Source organism: Ziziphus jujuba, chromosome 4, assembly GCF_031755915.1.
Source record: "Ziziphus jujuba cultivar Dongzao chromosome 4, ASM3175591v1".
Lineage (NCBI taxonomy): Eukaryota > Viridiplantae > Streptophyta > Magnoliopsida > Rosales > Rhamnaceae > Ziziphus > Ziziphus jujuba.
The window spans coordinates 33,171,394-33,187,604 of NC_083382.1; the positions used below are offsets into that span (position 1 = coordinate 33,171,394).

The 16,211-nt window shown below is 32.3% G+C and overlaps 1 pseudogene; it reads left to right on the plus strand.

Moving 5' to 3' along the window:
• Positions 1-7,722: 7,722 nt before the first annotated feature.
• LOC107415157 (peroxidase 54-like) lies at positions 7,723-14,819 on the plus strand (annotated as a pseudogene).
• The last annotated feature ends 1,392 nt before the right edge of the window (positions 14,820-16,211 follow it).

Consider the following 16,211-nt stretch of genomic DNA (forward strand, 5'->3'; position numbering starts at 1 on the left):
AAAGCTCCTTTCTCTTAGAGAGAGAGAGAGAGAGAGAGAGAGAGAGAGAGGTGAAGCTATTCTTCAGTAATAGGCACCAATAAGATGCAACTATCTGATAAGAGCTTTTCTACTGTTTTAGTTGCATTTATTAATATCAACAGAAATAAATATTAATTTAACATAAGTAACAAAGAAATGTTTAAATAAGGATTCTAGTAGACTTAAAAGTCAAATTACTTGGTACTAGGGGTGGGCATGGATTGGATTGGTTCGGTTTTGGACCGAAATACAACCCAATCCATACATATCGGTTTTTCTAATTTACAATCCAAACCAAGCCATTAAAGCATTAAATCCAAACCAAACCAAACCATTCATGATTGGTTTGGTTTGAATTGGTTGATCGGTTTAAAACTTACTAATTTATAAATATATAATACAAATAAAAAATTTTTCAAATATAAAATATAAATAATAAATTATAATTATTCAAATATAAAATACAATTAGAATAATACAACATAGTCTACAATGGAAAATAAAGAAGAAAATGTAGCAAATGATACACATTATGCACTTATTAAATAGCAAACATTAATATCATCATTTCACTCCTATAAAATCAAATTAAAATTGTTAGAACAAATAATGTAAAATAATACATTCGTCAAAATTCATTCACTCAAGAATCAATGCATAATTTCTTCTTTTTTTTTAACCTTAAAACTTTGTTAAATCATAAGCCAATTAACGTTGACAGGTTCACTAATTTTAGTTGATTTTGTAAGCTCTAAAAGATCAAAGCAATAAAATTAGCAATAAATTATATTTAAACATTTATATATATATATATATAAGTAACAATTGGATACAATATATGTAGATATATATATATATATATGATGGGGATGTAAAAATATATATATATATATATATATATTATGGTGATGGTGATGGATTGGTGGTGGGCGGCAATAAAGGTAACTGTTTAGTTTAGAGTTACAACTTACAATTTGATTTGGGATTTGGGATATGGGGATGTTAAAGAAATATATATATATATATATATATATATATTAAAAATCAATATATAAAAATGAAAAAAATTTAAAAATTAATATATAAAAATGAAAAAAAAAAATACTAAAATTAAAATATAAAAATGAAAAAAATAAAAAATATATAATTTTTTAGTTATATAATATATTATTTGGATTGGATTTGATTTACATTTCTAATCCATAACCAATCCAATCCATACAATTTATAATATTTTGAACCCAATCCAATCCAATTGATGTAAAAATTCAATCCAAACAGTTAAAAATGGATTGGATTGGACGGATTGAACGGGTTGGATTGGATTTTGCCCACCCCTACTTGGTAGTCTCTTTTATGTGAATATTTAACATAAATGATACCATTCATAAAGCCATGAGTACATGAGAAAATTCTCAACTATTCAAACAATTATAAAAAGGATATCCCATAACAACTTTGTGATAATTACCTGATGCTTGATACATCCCCTATCTTTCCAATTTAACCGAAGGGTTCCCAAAAAACTTAACATCTGCCACCAATGGATATGTCCATTGCTGAATTATGTCCTTACTGATAGTGACATAACTGCGGAAATTGTCAAGTCTAGCCGCATAGCTTGAATGAATTTCATGTGTGAATATTTGGTAACCCATAATCTGAATGGATACACGGTTACCTTAGAAGAATTCCAAAACTAAAATGAATATAAAGGTTGACATGTCCAAGAGGACAAAATGCATATTCACTTGACAAAAGGTAGTAAACCGTGAAATGACAATCCAAATTGGCTACATATCAACAAAAAATATAAGAAATTTCTACCATGAATAAATCTTTATCCATCCGCATTCTTATCCAACATAACTAGACAAGTTTATGGCCAGCTAAGCATAGTCATGAAATAATTCTACTACATTCTAATCAAAGAGAGTTCCGTTACATTTTAAAACATAAAGTTTCAATAATATATGCACAATTCATGTTGGTAGAGCCACAAGCATCATGTATGTGTATCTGTGCCTCCATTTATGTAATATAATATATAAGTATGAGATGGAAATGTAAATCTAGCTGACAGTTTAAATTTGTTTTAACATAATAGATAGTTAATTTGAAATACATACATCATCAACAAGCAATCCCTTGACAAAATGGCGTCGTAGATGTTGGTGATCAAAATTGTCAGTAAAAAGGCTGAGAACCTCTTGGGAGCATATGTCCATGTAGCAATCCTAAAAATGAGAAACTTTGTGAGCATAGATTCAAGATTCAATCAAAATAAGAAATGACATGCCCATGGAAAATATATCCATGTCTATCATGCATACAAAGTCCTTAACTCTAAAAGACACTTTGGTACATAAAACCATAGTAAAAGGAAGGAAGTGAACAAAAAAGAAATTCCTATCTTCCAGTAATAGCATAGGACCCTCATCTGTCCCAACTCAATACAGCTTCTATTATTGTATTCCAATGAACCTAATAATATACCTTATAGGTCCACCAATCAAATGGCTTTAAAGAACAGATGGTAATTTATAGAACTATTGTTTATCACAAGGTACAGAAAATTAAAAGTAAAACAGCGGATATGACAAAATAGGAACCAGTATAAGACAGAGGTGCCAAAAAATAAACAGCTTGGTCATGAGTCATGACTACAAGAAAGAAAGTAGTGAAAAGGAAACTGAATAAACAATTAACTTAATATACAATCCAAATTGGTGAAAAAGAAAAATTCCCCACTATTTGCATCATACTAGAAGTATAAAGAAATATTGTGTTTATCTGCTTAGAATTTCAACCACAACTTATAAATATAACATAAGCAGCTAAACTGAACAATGTACATCATGTACCAGTACCTTTTTCATTCCACTCATATGTACTTATAAAAAATATAAGGTGAAAAAAAAAATAATAATAATAATGGTAGAAAAAAGAACTGAAGACTAAAAACTACCACATTTCCATACCATAGTAATAAGCAACCCAAAAACAACTAAATTACTTTTGATGGAGAGATTTAAGGAATTAACCTGTTTGTCGTTGTGCAGAGATATCAAAGTATTTTCAACGAGCAACAACTTATCTAGATATATAGATCCTTTTGAATGGTCTGCCTTGTCCTTATAATATAATAGCTGCTTCGTATTTGGATCTATTGCCATAAACAGTTCGTTGGTGCCAAGTAAAGACTGAAGCGCAATCTGAGAAGGCTTTACCGTTTAATCACCATTGTCATTACTGCATTACTATCCCTTTTTCTTCTCTCCTTATGTTCTAGAAGGACCTGTGTAAGTGACATGTTGCTTACAGTGTTCTGAAGGGCCTGCATGACAGCATGGGCTATTTCCCTAGTATTCTAAAGAGAGAATATAACAAAAACAAAGCATTAACTTGATTAAGTCACATTTCAAAATCATTAGCATACTAGATATCAAACCAGTTTTTTCCTAAGATTAAGCTCTATTTACTGATTATTTTTTAAGTTAAATTTCCTATATTGATGATCTAACCTAACCCTTGACATACTATCACTGATTTATTATATTAATAATTACTTTTTCATTGAACTTTAACATTATTAAAGGTATTCACCATCATTAACCATCTCAGACTTCCAATAAAACACTAAAATACCAGCATAAGAGATATTGGACATAAATTAAAAACATCGGCCTCAAGCAATTAATAAGGCAATCAAGTTGAACAAGCATACTTTAAAACAAACTCATAGGTCTGATCCCCTGGCTTCGCAGGCTGATTAAGATCATAAAAAACAACATTAACAATAAATTTTCCAAAACTAAAACCATGCTTAACCAATCTAACTTTTGTTTAGACACTGAAGAAAATCCCTAGTAAAAAGCCTTGTTTTAGACCAAATTCAATATAATTAACTAAGAAAAATCAATATCTTTCACTCAAAAATGCAACTTTAATATTTCAGAAAATTAACTTTGCTCCTCCCTTTTCCAAGATTTTCTCAGTGGCCAACAAAATTCTATGAATCAACAACAACACTTAAAACAAAACAAAAAAGATGGAAAAATTACTCACACTTGGTAGGATTAGACTCTCTCGAATACTTCACCTAAAAATTTATCATAAAAACATACACAATCAAGAATTCATAAAACTTGACAAAACTGAAATGCTAAAGTTTTGAATTTTTAAAACAAATTTTCACTTTTTTGTTTCCTACCCAAAGCAAGAAAAGTAATAAAATTAAGAGAAAAAGATGAAAAATATAGCAGAATTAAATCTAACCATGGCTGATTCCTTCTGCTGTGACTTCCAAAATAAACTTCCACCTGCCAAGTCCCACTGACAAAAGCCAAGCTAGGGTTCCGACGATAGGATTCTAATTGTATTTTTCTATTTTGAAGATCTCTTGAAAAACCCAACAAAAAGCACACCATTAAAAGCAAACCCAGAAGAAAAGGATGAGGAAGGTTGTAGATCTGCTAGCCAACCAGGTAGACGTCGAAGGCAAGGACTTCGAGGCCAAAATCGGGAAGAGCATGGCGAAGTTGATTGCTAAGCCTAGGATGCTTCCTCCACTCATCTCTCCTCCCAAAGAACTCTCCAGTAGCTGCTTCGCCATTCTCTCTCACTTTCTCTTCCTCTTTTCTTCGTGCTTTTCATGTATATTTTTCATTTTTGATATTTGAAAAGGGTGGTTTGGGAATATTAAAAAAACAGAGGGTAAAACAAAAAACCTCAAAAGGAGGTAAGTATATTTCATTAAAGGCTTTCAAACTAGGGTATCGGACTAAATTCCCCTTTTGTAAATGAAGTGCTCCATATCAAGCCCACTTTTGGTAATATAAAACCTCTACTAATTGTGTTCTTACTAATTTAAAATTTCAATATTAATAGGAATTTTAAATTATAAAATATAAAAATATTTATAGAAATATTGAATATTTATAAAAATTTATGAAAAATAATAAAAGTTGATGAAAGTTTATTTTTTAAAAGCAATTTAATTAAAATATTAAGATTAGTTTAATTAATTAATTAATTAATTATCAAATTAACTATTAAAATTGTAAAAATATTAAAAATATATTATATTTCTCTTAATTAATTAATTTATATAAGCGTTAATAGTTAAAAATATACTATTATTAATAAAAATAAAAAAATACATATTTAATAAAATTATTTATTAATTAAAATATATAGAACGATTATTACAACTACATTATATTTTATAAATGTCATTTTAATACTATAAAGAATTTTAGATACTTAAGAATTGTTTCTATTTTTCTCATTCTTATTTTAAAATATGAAATATAAGAAGTAATTACTAAAATATGTATCTCTTTAATAATTCTGCATATAATTGTCAATATACTGTCGATATAAATATTTGAAGTTAAATTTGCATAGATCAAATCCCAATAATGAAATTTTGAACCTTGGCTTATAGAAAATATATTTTTTGTATATCTTTTATTTTTTGTCTACATTCTAATTTTTATTTACTTTATAATATTTATACAAATATTAGATTTATTATTGTAAAGATAATAATAATATGCAGGTAAACATGTAACTAATGATATTAATTCTTTAAAAATATGATAGGTAGACTAATCTAACGTAATTTTAGACATTATTTATCAAATATGAATGTTTTATTTTTATTTACCTAATTATTAGAAGACAATTAAAAGGTAAAAAAAATTATCAATAATATTAATTTGGTAAATGTTTTACTAAACATCAATAATATTCATAAAAAATCTTTTGATAAAAAAAAATTAATAAAGAAATCAGAGATATTTCTAAAATTCCTATGAAAATTTATGAAAAATTCATGGAAATGAAATTTTGAAAATATTTATGATTTTTTGGTGAAATTATTTTATAAATTTTTTTATAAATAAATATATATAAAAAATCCATGGGAATTATAGAAATTTTAACCATATTGTGAAGAATTTAATGTGGATATTATGATGAAAATTTTCATGAAAATTATGGAGAAATATAAAAAATTTTAATAAATATTATGAAAATTATATCCATTTTTACGTGGAAGGTAAATTTAATTTCGATGTGTTTAAAAAATAAAAATTTTGGAAGAATTTCACGAAAGGTTTTGATATTTTAAATTATGGTTCCAAGTCAACATGTAAACTATTTTCATAGTTCTATGTTAGTTTTGAACTTTTTTTTTTCCTAAACTTTATTTTTTGGAGCATTTGATCTTTAAATTATTATTTATCCAATTTTTAGCAGTTTAAAGTTATTTGGGACAATTTTTATTTTCATTTTTTTATTTTGGGTAAATCATGCAATACATTTACTATAAGAACAAAACAACAACATTACATATCACAAGTATACAATTTCATGAGACTCCTTTATATTACAACAAGTACATTGCATGTTTTAAAACTGCTAAAAAGTATATAAAAGAATTTCAAGAACCAAAATATACTAAAAATTGAAGTTTAAAGATCAAAGTTCAATTAAAAAAAAATAATCAAGACCAAAGTGCAATTATTCAATTCACACAAAAAAAAGAGAGGATGTAATTCAAGCACTAATAATAACTCATTAAAATTTTATTAAGTATGACGAAGATTCAAAAAATTACTTTGTAGAAAAAGAATAATTATAATTTTATTACCATTAGAAATTTTTTTAAACATTTGAGTCGTATTAATGGCTAAAATTTATAATTGTATTTATTATTTGTTAGGCCTCAATATAGTTCATTTTCACTAAATAGGTCTTAAAATATTATTAAATCTATATTTAAAAATGATATGATTCAAAAATTAATAAAGCAAAATCTAATGTTAAAACTATGAAATGATCATATATAAACCTGACTATATATATTTGTTAATATGGAACTGCATTGAAAGAGTCTCTGAGAATCCATATACACTTTTCACTATTCTACGCCAACATAAAAGCTAAAGTTTTCTTGAACGTTGATCCAAATTCAGATGTATATATATATATATATATATAGTCTCACCACTCTTACAAACAACTATAATGAATTTTATACAATCATAATAAATTTTATTGAAGTCTAAATAACCCTAATTAACAATGATCTACGGCCAATTAGAGAGATCCGAAGACTTGGCTGACCAGTAAACCTGCAGAATTAATTGCTTAGTTTGTATGTGATCACTGACAGTATAAGATTGATGATTGATGCATAGGTGGAACTTTGAAGTGCTTATTTTTATGATATGTGTTTCAATAATTAAGTTTAGTAAATTACATTAATTATATACATACATTACATTAATGACAAACAAAATAAAAATTCTACAGACTTGTTGTGGTGTGTAATCGAAAGCGGGGCAAAGTCTATAATTTATGCTTAATTTCCAAGCAAAAGAATCATCTTAATTAAATAAATTATCAAAGGACATTTAACATTTATTTATAAAATAGTCTACCGTATATATCCACCGTCCACTTGTCAGGATCATAGGAACTGAGAGCTTCTTTGATCATGAATGAAATTAATCGCTTGCCAACAACAAGAAGACTTTGGCCCCGGGGAAAGTTTAACCCCTTATGGTACGCAATTTATTAATTAAAGAGTTTGTCGGTCTATAAATTAAAGCTGATAATTAGCTTCTATTACACATTAATTAACCACATCATTGATCAGATAATTAGTTGGAATTGATTGAAGATAGATAGATGGGTTGTCTAAGGATAAAGGGTGGTGGTGCTGTATTGCCGTGTGCTTTTTTGGTGGTAGGAATAGCAGTGTCGTACGGACAGCTGAGTCCAACATTTTACGATGAAACATGCCAACCTCGAAGAAGCATTGTACGAGGAATTATCGCCCAAGTTCTCTTCAACACCGATCCCAGGATCGCTGCCAGCCTAATTCGCCTTCATTTCCATGACTGTTTTGTTAATGTAAGGATGATTGATTTCCAATCATTTTCATCTTCTTCTTCCTTTTTTTTTAAAAAAAAAAAAAAAAAATGTTTTGCCAATATTAATTCGAATTTTAAGAGGTGGGCTGATAATGGGCCTTAATTGAACTGATGAATTTATTATTTTGAGGGGGGGAAAAAAAAAAAGGAACGAAAAAGATTGATTGATTAATAATATAACAATTTAATGAAGAAGTTTGGCACTTATGCTTTGCAGGGTTGCGATGCATCGTTATTGTTGGACAACAGCACCAGCGCCGGTATAGACTTTGAAAAGGGAGTTCCGGCAAATAACAACTCGGTCAGGGGTTTCGATGTCATCACGACATCAAGACGGCTGTGGAAGATGCTTGCCCTGGCGTTGTCTCTTGCGCTGATATACTCACCATTGCTGCCACCAAATCTGTTTATTTGGCATTAATTAATTACTTGCCTTATATATATATAACAAATTAACAAAGCACACACACATGAAACTAAATTCATCATGATATATATATATATATATATATACACACACTGGTTATAAATTACATAATACATATGCATGTGGGTAATTAATTGAAACTAAAAGGACAAAAATATAGACCGTGCATAACACATTTTATATGGTAATTTCTTTGTGATTTTGATTTTTAAATTTTAAAGTGGAATGAATGGTTCATATATTATTACTATAATAATACTGTATGCATAGAAAAACACAAATACATTATACACACTATATATATTGGTATTTATTGACTATTCATTATGTTGGAAAAATTAATAACACGGGGGAAAGAAATATCTGCTAATATAAATTTTATTAATAAATGAATAACAAATAAATAAACATAATTAAATAAAACATAGTTTGTAAATGATGGATTGAGGCACGCATAATGTGCTGTCTTTAGGAAGATACGTCCCTTTCTGCACATGATAATATTAATACGTTCCTCTTTAGAGATACAATGATCTTTTAGGAATTCTAAGGTGCAGCAATAGAATTTCCCATGATCCATTTTAGTATTCTTGTAATGCTCAAAGTATATATATATATATTGTAGTATTCCTGTAATGCTCAAAGCATATATATATATATATATTGTAGTAGTAAAATAATTTTTTATAACAATAATAAAAAAATATAGAGGACTTGAGAAGAGTATTTAGAGAGAAAAAGAGAGAATTATTGACTTTCTATTGTTGTGTCTTTCTAAATGGGAAAGAAGGATTCTATTTATAAAGTTGTAAAAAATAGCCGTTAAACTACTTAGCAAAATTTTAGATAATAAGCCATTAACCTATTTAACAAAATTTTAGATAATAAGTTACACAATATTTGCAACAAAGTTAATGTTATATAACAGATAGATGCTATAAAATAGGATTTATACGTTAAAGATAGATAGGCGCTAAAAGTTGACTAAAACTCTAACCACACCTACTATTCAATAGGAAAATAGTTTTGTCTACAATTATAACTCTTAGTCAAAACATCTAACATATAAAAAACACATAAACAATATATATATTTTGTAAAATAAATTCTAATAATAATTTTAAAACAATTACAACACATTAATCATCTGCATCTCTCGTGTATATATATATATATATATATAAAATACATATTGTTAGAGTTAGTGACCTGAATTCTTGTTGACCCGACCCGAAAAGCTCGCGGTGCGACCCATTTTGGTGAAACAAATTTTGGAGAAAAATTTGGGGCTCTGTTCAATTTTAGGGTTTCTTCTGTACTATATATATTTAGTTTTCGGCTGTAATTAGGGTTTCAAGGTATCGCACAATTCGGCTCACCTTTTGTACCAATCTTTCGATATTGGATTTGCTTCTCCCTGCCCGTGGTTTTTCCCGTCAAGGGTTTCCACGTTAATTGTGTGTTTGTTCTTCGCTTTCTTTGTTTCCGTTGCTATTTGTTTTTCTCCCAATTTCGTAACAAGTGGTATCAGAGCCGCGTCGATCTATTTGGGAATTTTTTCTTTTCTTTTTCTTTCGATCATGGCAACAAAGTTCGACATTGAGAAATTTGAGCGCAACATGAGTTTCTCCATGTGGCAAGTCAAGATGAAGGCGATTTTGACACAGAACGGTTTACACAAGGCGTTGGTTGGCAAGGAGCAGATGCCGTCTTCGTGGGATGCCGAAAAGAAAGCCGAGGTTGATGAGCGTGCCCTATCCACCATTCAGCTATGCTTGTCCAATGAAGTTTTGAGGGAGGTCCTTGATCAGAAGACAACAAAGGACTTATGGGACAAGTTGGAATCTTTGTACATCACAAAGAATCTCACAACGAAACTGATTGCGAAGCACCGTCTATACACCCTTTCTATGGTTGAAGGTACATCTATTAAAACTCACATAGATGATTTTTCTACTATTTTGTTGGATCTGGCGAACATGGACATTAAATATGATGATGAAGATCAGGCCCTAATGCTACTGCGTTCCTTACCTCCATCGTATAAAAATTTTAGGGAGACTTTGATTTACAGTAATAAAACCCTAAAATTGGAGGACGTGAAAGCTTCTTTATATTCTAAGGAGTTGTTTGATAAGGAGTTGACCAGCAGTTTGGATAACAATAATTTTGGGAGTTCTGGAGGAGAGGGTTTGATTGTTAGAGGTAGAACATCATCTAGAGATCAAAATAACAATGGTGGTAGTCGGCCAAGATCGAAGTCAAGGTTCAGAAACCTTATTTGTCACTACTGTAAGAAAAAGGGGCACATCAAAACTGAATGTCGTAAGCTTCAGAATAAAAATAATGAAAAGAGTAAGGAACATGCCGAAGCCAGTGTCGCACATGAGGAAATTGAAGATGGAGATGTTTATTCAGTGACTGAGGATAGTTCGGGCAAGCAGGGATGGATTTTGGATTCAGCCTGTTCGTTTCACATCTGTCTCCATAGGGATTGGTTCTCTTCTTATGTTCCGGTGGATAAAGGTGTTGTGCTGATGGGAGATGATCATCCTTGCTGTGTCATCGGCATTGGAACTGTAAGGGTGAAGATGCATGATGGAATTATCAGAACACTATCTGACGTACGTCACGTTCCAGATATGTCTAAAAATTTAATTTCTTTATCTGCTTTGGACAAGTCTGGTTGTTCTTTTTCTGGTGGAGGTGGAGTTTTGAGGGTTCTGAAGGGTGCTTTGGTGGTGATGAAAGCTAGCCTGGTTGGTACATTATATAGGCTACAGGGTTCTGTGGTAATGGGGTCGGCTGCTGTTTCAGTGTCCATGTCAGATTCGGATGTTACTCGTTTGTGGCATATGAGATTGGGCCATATGAGTGAGAAAGGTTTGGCGATGTTGAGCAAACGGAGTTTGCTTCGTGATCGGAGTATCTCGAAGTTGGAGTTTTGTGAACATTGTGTGTTTGGGAAGCAGAAGAGAGTTAGCTTCAGTACTGGAATTCACAAAACCAAAGGTACTCTAGACTACATTCATTCAGATCTTTGGGGACCCGCACGTACTGCTTCTAAGGGTGGTGGCAGATATATGTTGACCTTCATTGATGATTTCTCCAGGAAGGTCTAGGTATATTTTTTGAAGCACAAGAATGACGTATTTGCTATCTTCAAGCAATGGAAAGCTTTGGTAGAGAAGCAGACGGAAAGAAGGGTGAAGCGCCTTCGAACAGATAATGGATTGGAGTTCTGTGATAGTGTTTTCAATGAGTTTTGTAGAAACGAAGGGATTGTTAGACATCTCACAGTTAGAGGAACTCCGCAGCAAAATGGTGTGGCTGAGCGGATGAACAGAACTCTTATGGAGAAAGTCCGATGCATGCTGTCGAATTCTGGGTTAGCACAGGAATTTTGGGCAGAAGCAGCTGCTACAGCTTGCTACTTGGTGAATCGTTCTCCATCGGCAGCAATCGATTGCAAGACTCCTGAAGAGGTATGGTCTGGAAAACCTGCTAATTATTTAGATTTGAAGGTGTTTGGATGCCCTGCCTATGTTTATGTTAATGATGGTAAGCTTGAGCCTAGATCGAAGAAGGGCATATTTCTTGGTTACCCGCAGGGTGTAAAAGGATACTGAGTTTGGCTTCCTGATCCAAAGTCATCTAAGGTTGTGATTAGCAGGGATGTTGTGTTTGATGAGATGGCAATGCTGCATCCGAAAAAGGAGCTCGTTGTTTCAGACAGTATGCCAAAGCAGGTGGAGTTTAGGGTGGAGGAAGTAAGTACTTCACAGAATGGTTCAGTTTCAGGCCCATTTGAGACACCCACTCATGTGGAAGAAGAGAGAAGTGAGGAGGTGCAGGAGCATTCGATTGCCAAGGCTAGACCTCGCAGGGAGATCAAGAAGCCCTCTAGTTTAGCTGACTATGTCACTTTTGCTTGTGTTGCAGCACAGGAGATCGAGAGTCCCAGTGATCCTTGCAACTATTATGAAGCCATTTCATGTGAGGATTCTGCAAAGTGGTTAATTGCTATGCAGGAAGAGGTGGAGTCGCTTCATAAGAACCACACTTGGGAGTTGGCATTACCTCCAGAGGGTAAGAAGATTGTGGGATGCAAGTGGGTCTACAAAAAGAAAGAAGGCATTCCTGGTGTTGAAGATGCGAGGTACAAAGCACGTTTAGTAGCGAAGGGGTATTCACAGGTACAGGGAGTTTATTTTAATGATATATTTTCCCCTGTCGTTAAACATACTTCTATTCGTGCTTTGTTAGCGCTAGTTGCTATGCATGATTTAGAGTTGGAGCAACTAGATGTGAAGACCGCTTTCTTGCATAGTGAGCTTGAGGAGACAATTTATATGCAGCAACCCGAAGGTTTCGAGGTTGAAGGAAAAGAGGATCATGTGTGTTTGTTGAAAAGGTCCTTGTATGGTTTAAAGCAATCCCCTCGCCAGTGGTACAAGCGGTTTGATGGGTTTATGTTTAGCCATGGCTATTCTAGAAGCCAATATGATAGCTGTGTGTATTTTAGGAAGTTGGAAGATGACTCATTTATCTATTTGTTGCTTTATGTTGATGATATGCTGATAGTGGCCAAGAAGAAATCTGATATCAACAGATTGAAAGCAGAATTGAGTGGTGAATTTGAGATGAAAGATTTGGGAGCAGCAAAGAAGATTCTTGGTATGGAGATTGAGAGAGATAGATCTGCAGGTAAACGTTTCTTGACTCAAAGATCTTTTGTTGAGAAAGTTCTGGAGCGTTTTGGAATGAAGAACGCTAAACCTGTAAGTACTCCATTAGCTACTCATTTTAGATTGTCTGCTGATATGTCACCACAGTCGGATAGAGATATTGAGTATATGTCACATGTTCCTTATTCTAGTGCTGTTGGTAGTTTGATGTATGCTATGGTGTGTACCCGTCCTGACATTGCACATGCTGTTAGTGTTGTGAGCCGGTATATGGCTAATCCTGGCAAACAACACTGGCAAGCTGTCAAGTGGATTCTAAGGTACTTGAGAGGCACTACTAACACTTGTTTAGAGTTTGGTGGAAGTAAGGAGGGTGTACGTGGATATGTTGATGCAGATTTTGCTAGGGACCTTGATAGAAGGAGGTCCACTACTGGTTATGTATTTACTCTTGGAGATACTTCTATCAGTTGGAAGTCTGTTTTGCAAGCAACAGTTGCACTATCAACTACAGAAGCTGAATATATGGCTATAGCTGAAGCGGTGAAAGAAGCTATTTGGTTAAGGGCTTTGATAGGTGAGTTGAGCTCTGAGCAGGAGAGTACGGTCATCAATTGTGATAGTCAGAGTGCTATCTATCTCACTAAGGATCAGATGTTTCACGAGAGGACAAAACATATAGATGTTCGGTATCATTTTGTACGTGATGTTATTGCTCGTGGAGATATTGTTGTCAGCAAGGTGAGTACTCATGATAATCCTGCTGACATGATGACCAAGGCACTTCCAGTAGCCAAGTTTGAGCATTGCTTGAACTTGGTTGGTGTTTGTTGTTGAGCTTTGCCTTTAGAAGCTTTTGTGGAAGAGGATGGCAACTTTTATCGAAGATTGGAGTTTTGTATGTTTTTCATTCCTTATATGGAATTCGTGTCAAGGTGGAGATTGTTAGAGTTAGTGACCTGAATTCTTGTTGACCCGACCCGAAAAGCTCGCGGTGCGACCCATTTTGGTGAAACAAATTTTGGAGAAAAATTTGGGGCTCTGTTCAATTTTAGGGTTTCTTCTGTACTATATATATTTAGTTTTCGACTGTAATTAGGGTTTCAAGGTATCGCACAATTCGGCTCACCTTTTGTACCAATCTTTTGATATTGGATTTGCTTCTCCCTGCCCGTGGTTTTTCCCGTCAAGGGTTTCCACGTTAATTGTGTGTTTGTTCTTCGCTTTCTTTGTTTCCGTTGCTATTTGTTTTTCTCCCAATTTCGTAACATATATATATATGTATATGTGCACAGTCAGGAGGACCCTGTTGGACAGTCCTACTAGGAAGAAGGGATAGCTTAACAGCAAACCGAACTGCAATCAACGATTTCCTTCCACGTCCAAATGAACCTCTTGATCTGCTCAAGAGCAAGTTCGCAGTTCTGGGCCTCAACACCTCCGATCTCGTTGCATAATCTGGTACCTACTTAAATTATTGATTTCTTTAACTAATTAATTTCATATGCAAATTTAATTAATTAATTGTATATAACTGAGAATAAACTTCAATCAATATAATAACCCTCCACTCCACTCCACTCAACTCCAGGTGCTCACACATTTGGAAGGGCCCAATGTCTATTTTTCAGGAACCGGTTATTCGACTTCGACCAAACCGGGGCTCCACACCCTGCCCTTAACACAACATACGTAGCAGACCTCCAATTATTTTATTATATTAACATATGGTCTTGACTCAATTATTTTTTATCAATTCAATTATTTTATTAAGTCATGGTTTTATTTTAAAAATCCTAATTTATAAATTAGAAACAATTTCGGAAACGTGAAAGTGGGAAACAAAATTAATTAGAAAAATGCCGAGCTAAACAAATCCTTTTTTATATACCTTTAATATCATTCACCTCTTTTTTAATAAAATCAAATAAAAAAATTCATTGTAAAAGAAGTGATACCTAAACTTACATATATATTAATGGATAAACAAAATTATTAAAAGAATACCATTTTATTTCTTATAGGTCTACCTTGCATATGATTTCGCATATAGAGACCCTTATGACTCACATGAAGAACTATTAATTAATCAATATCTTATATATATTGCTTTAGATTTTTAGATAGTGCAAAAAAACAAAAACAATAAAACAAAAGGATTCGGCTGTCGGATTTAAAACAGAAAAAAAATTAAGCCTAATTTTTATTTACAATTCATTTATAAAAAGAATTTGGCATTCTTTTCACTTTATTGGCTCATCATATAATGAGGGCGGGTCCGGTCCTCGGCTACTAACAGTCAGTTTTGACCATATATAAATTTTTATGAATCTGAAATTAAATTAATGATTGGATATTGAAGTTTTGGCTGACGCACATACCAAAAGCAACGCCCAATGATTATATATATATATATATATATATTTATATATATGTGTCAGGATCCGTTCAAAATTCCTCATTGGAATCCTAGACAAGTCCTGATCCTAGAAAAACCCTATCGGATCCTCTAATGGAAAATCCGGCAAAACCTCCCCTAAGGATTGGACTTACCACAATTTTCCTGCACTGAAAATACACTTCTATATACACCACCTTATTCCTCCTACATTACTACAATTTAAGTTCCACAACTGGCAGCACTTCAATAACAAATTATATAAAAGGCATATAATGGAATTAATTTAGTAAATAACCAATTAAGATATATCATCATAGATTCTCGTCCGCCCACACCACCCACTTAGTGCTACACATGTCAAATACACTTTAAATATCGTTTTACAAATATGCCAATGCGTAACATAGAAAGAAAGGTAAAACAACATCACATTAACAATTAAGAAAAAAACTATAACAAACGTTTTAATGATAATGGTATTGATGTAACTTGCCTGAGGGCTATTATATTCCCATACATATATTAACGTAACTTGCCTGAGGGCTGTCATATTCCTATATATATATTAATGTAACTTGCCTGGGGGCTATCTCACCTACCCAAAAACTACCACTTGTCCGAGGACTAATATATTTACTCGACGGCTATCTTTCTTGCCCGTAGGCTGTGATACTTATCCGAAGGTACCATATGGTAGTAATAATAATAAAAACAATAACAAAATTAAA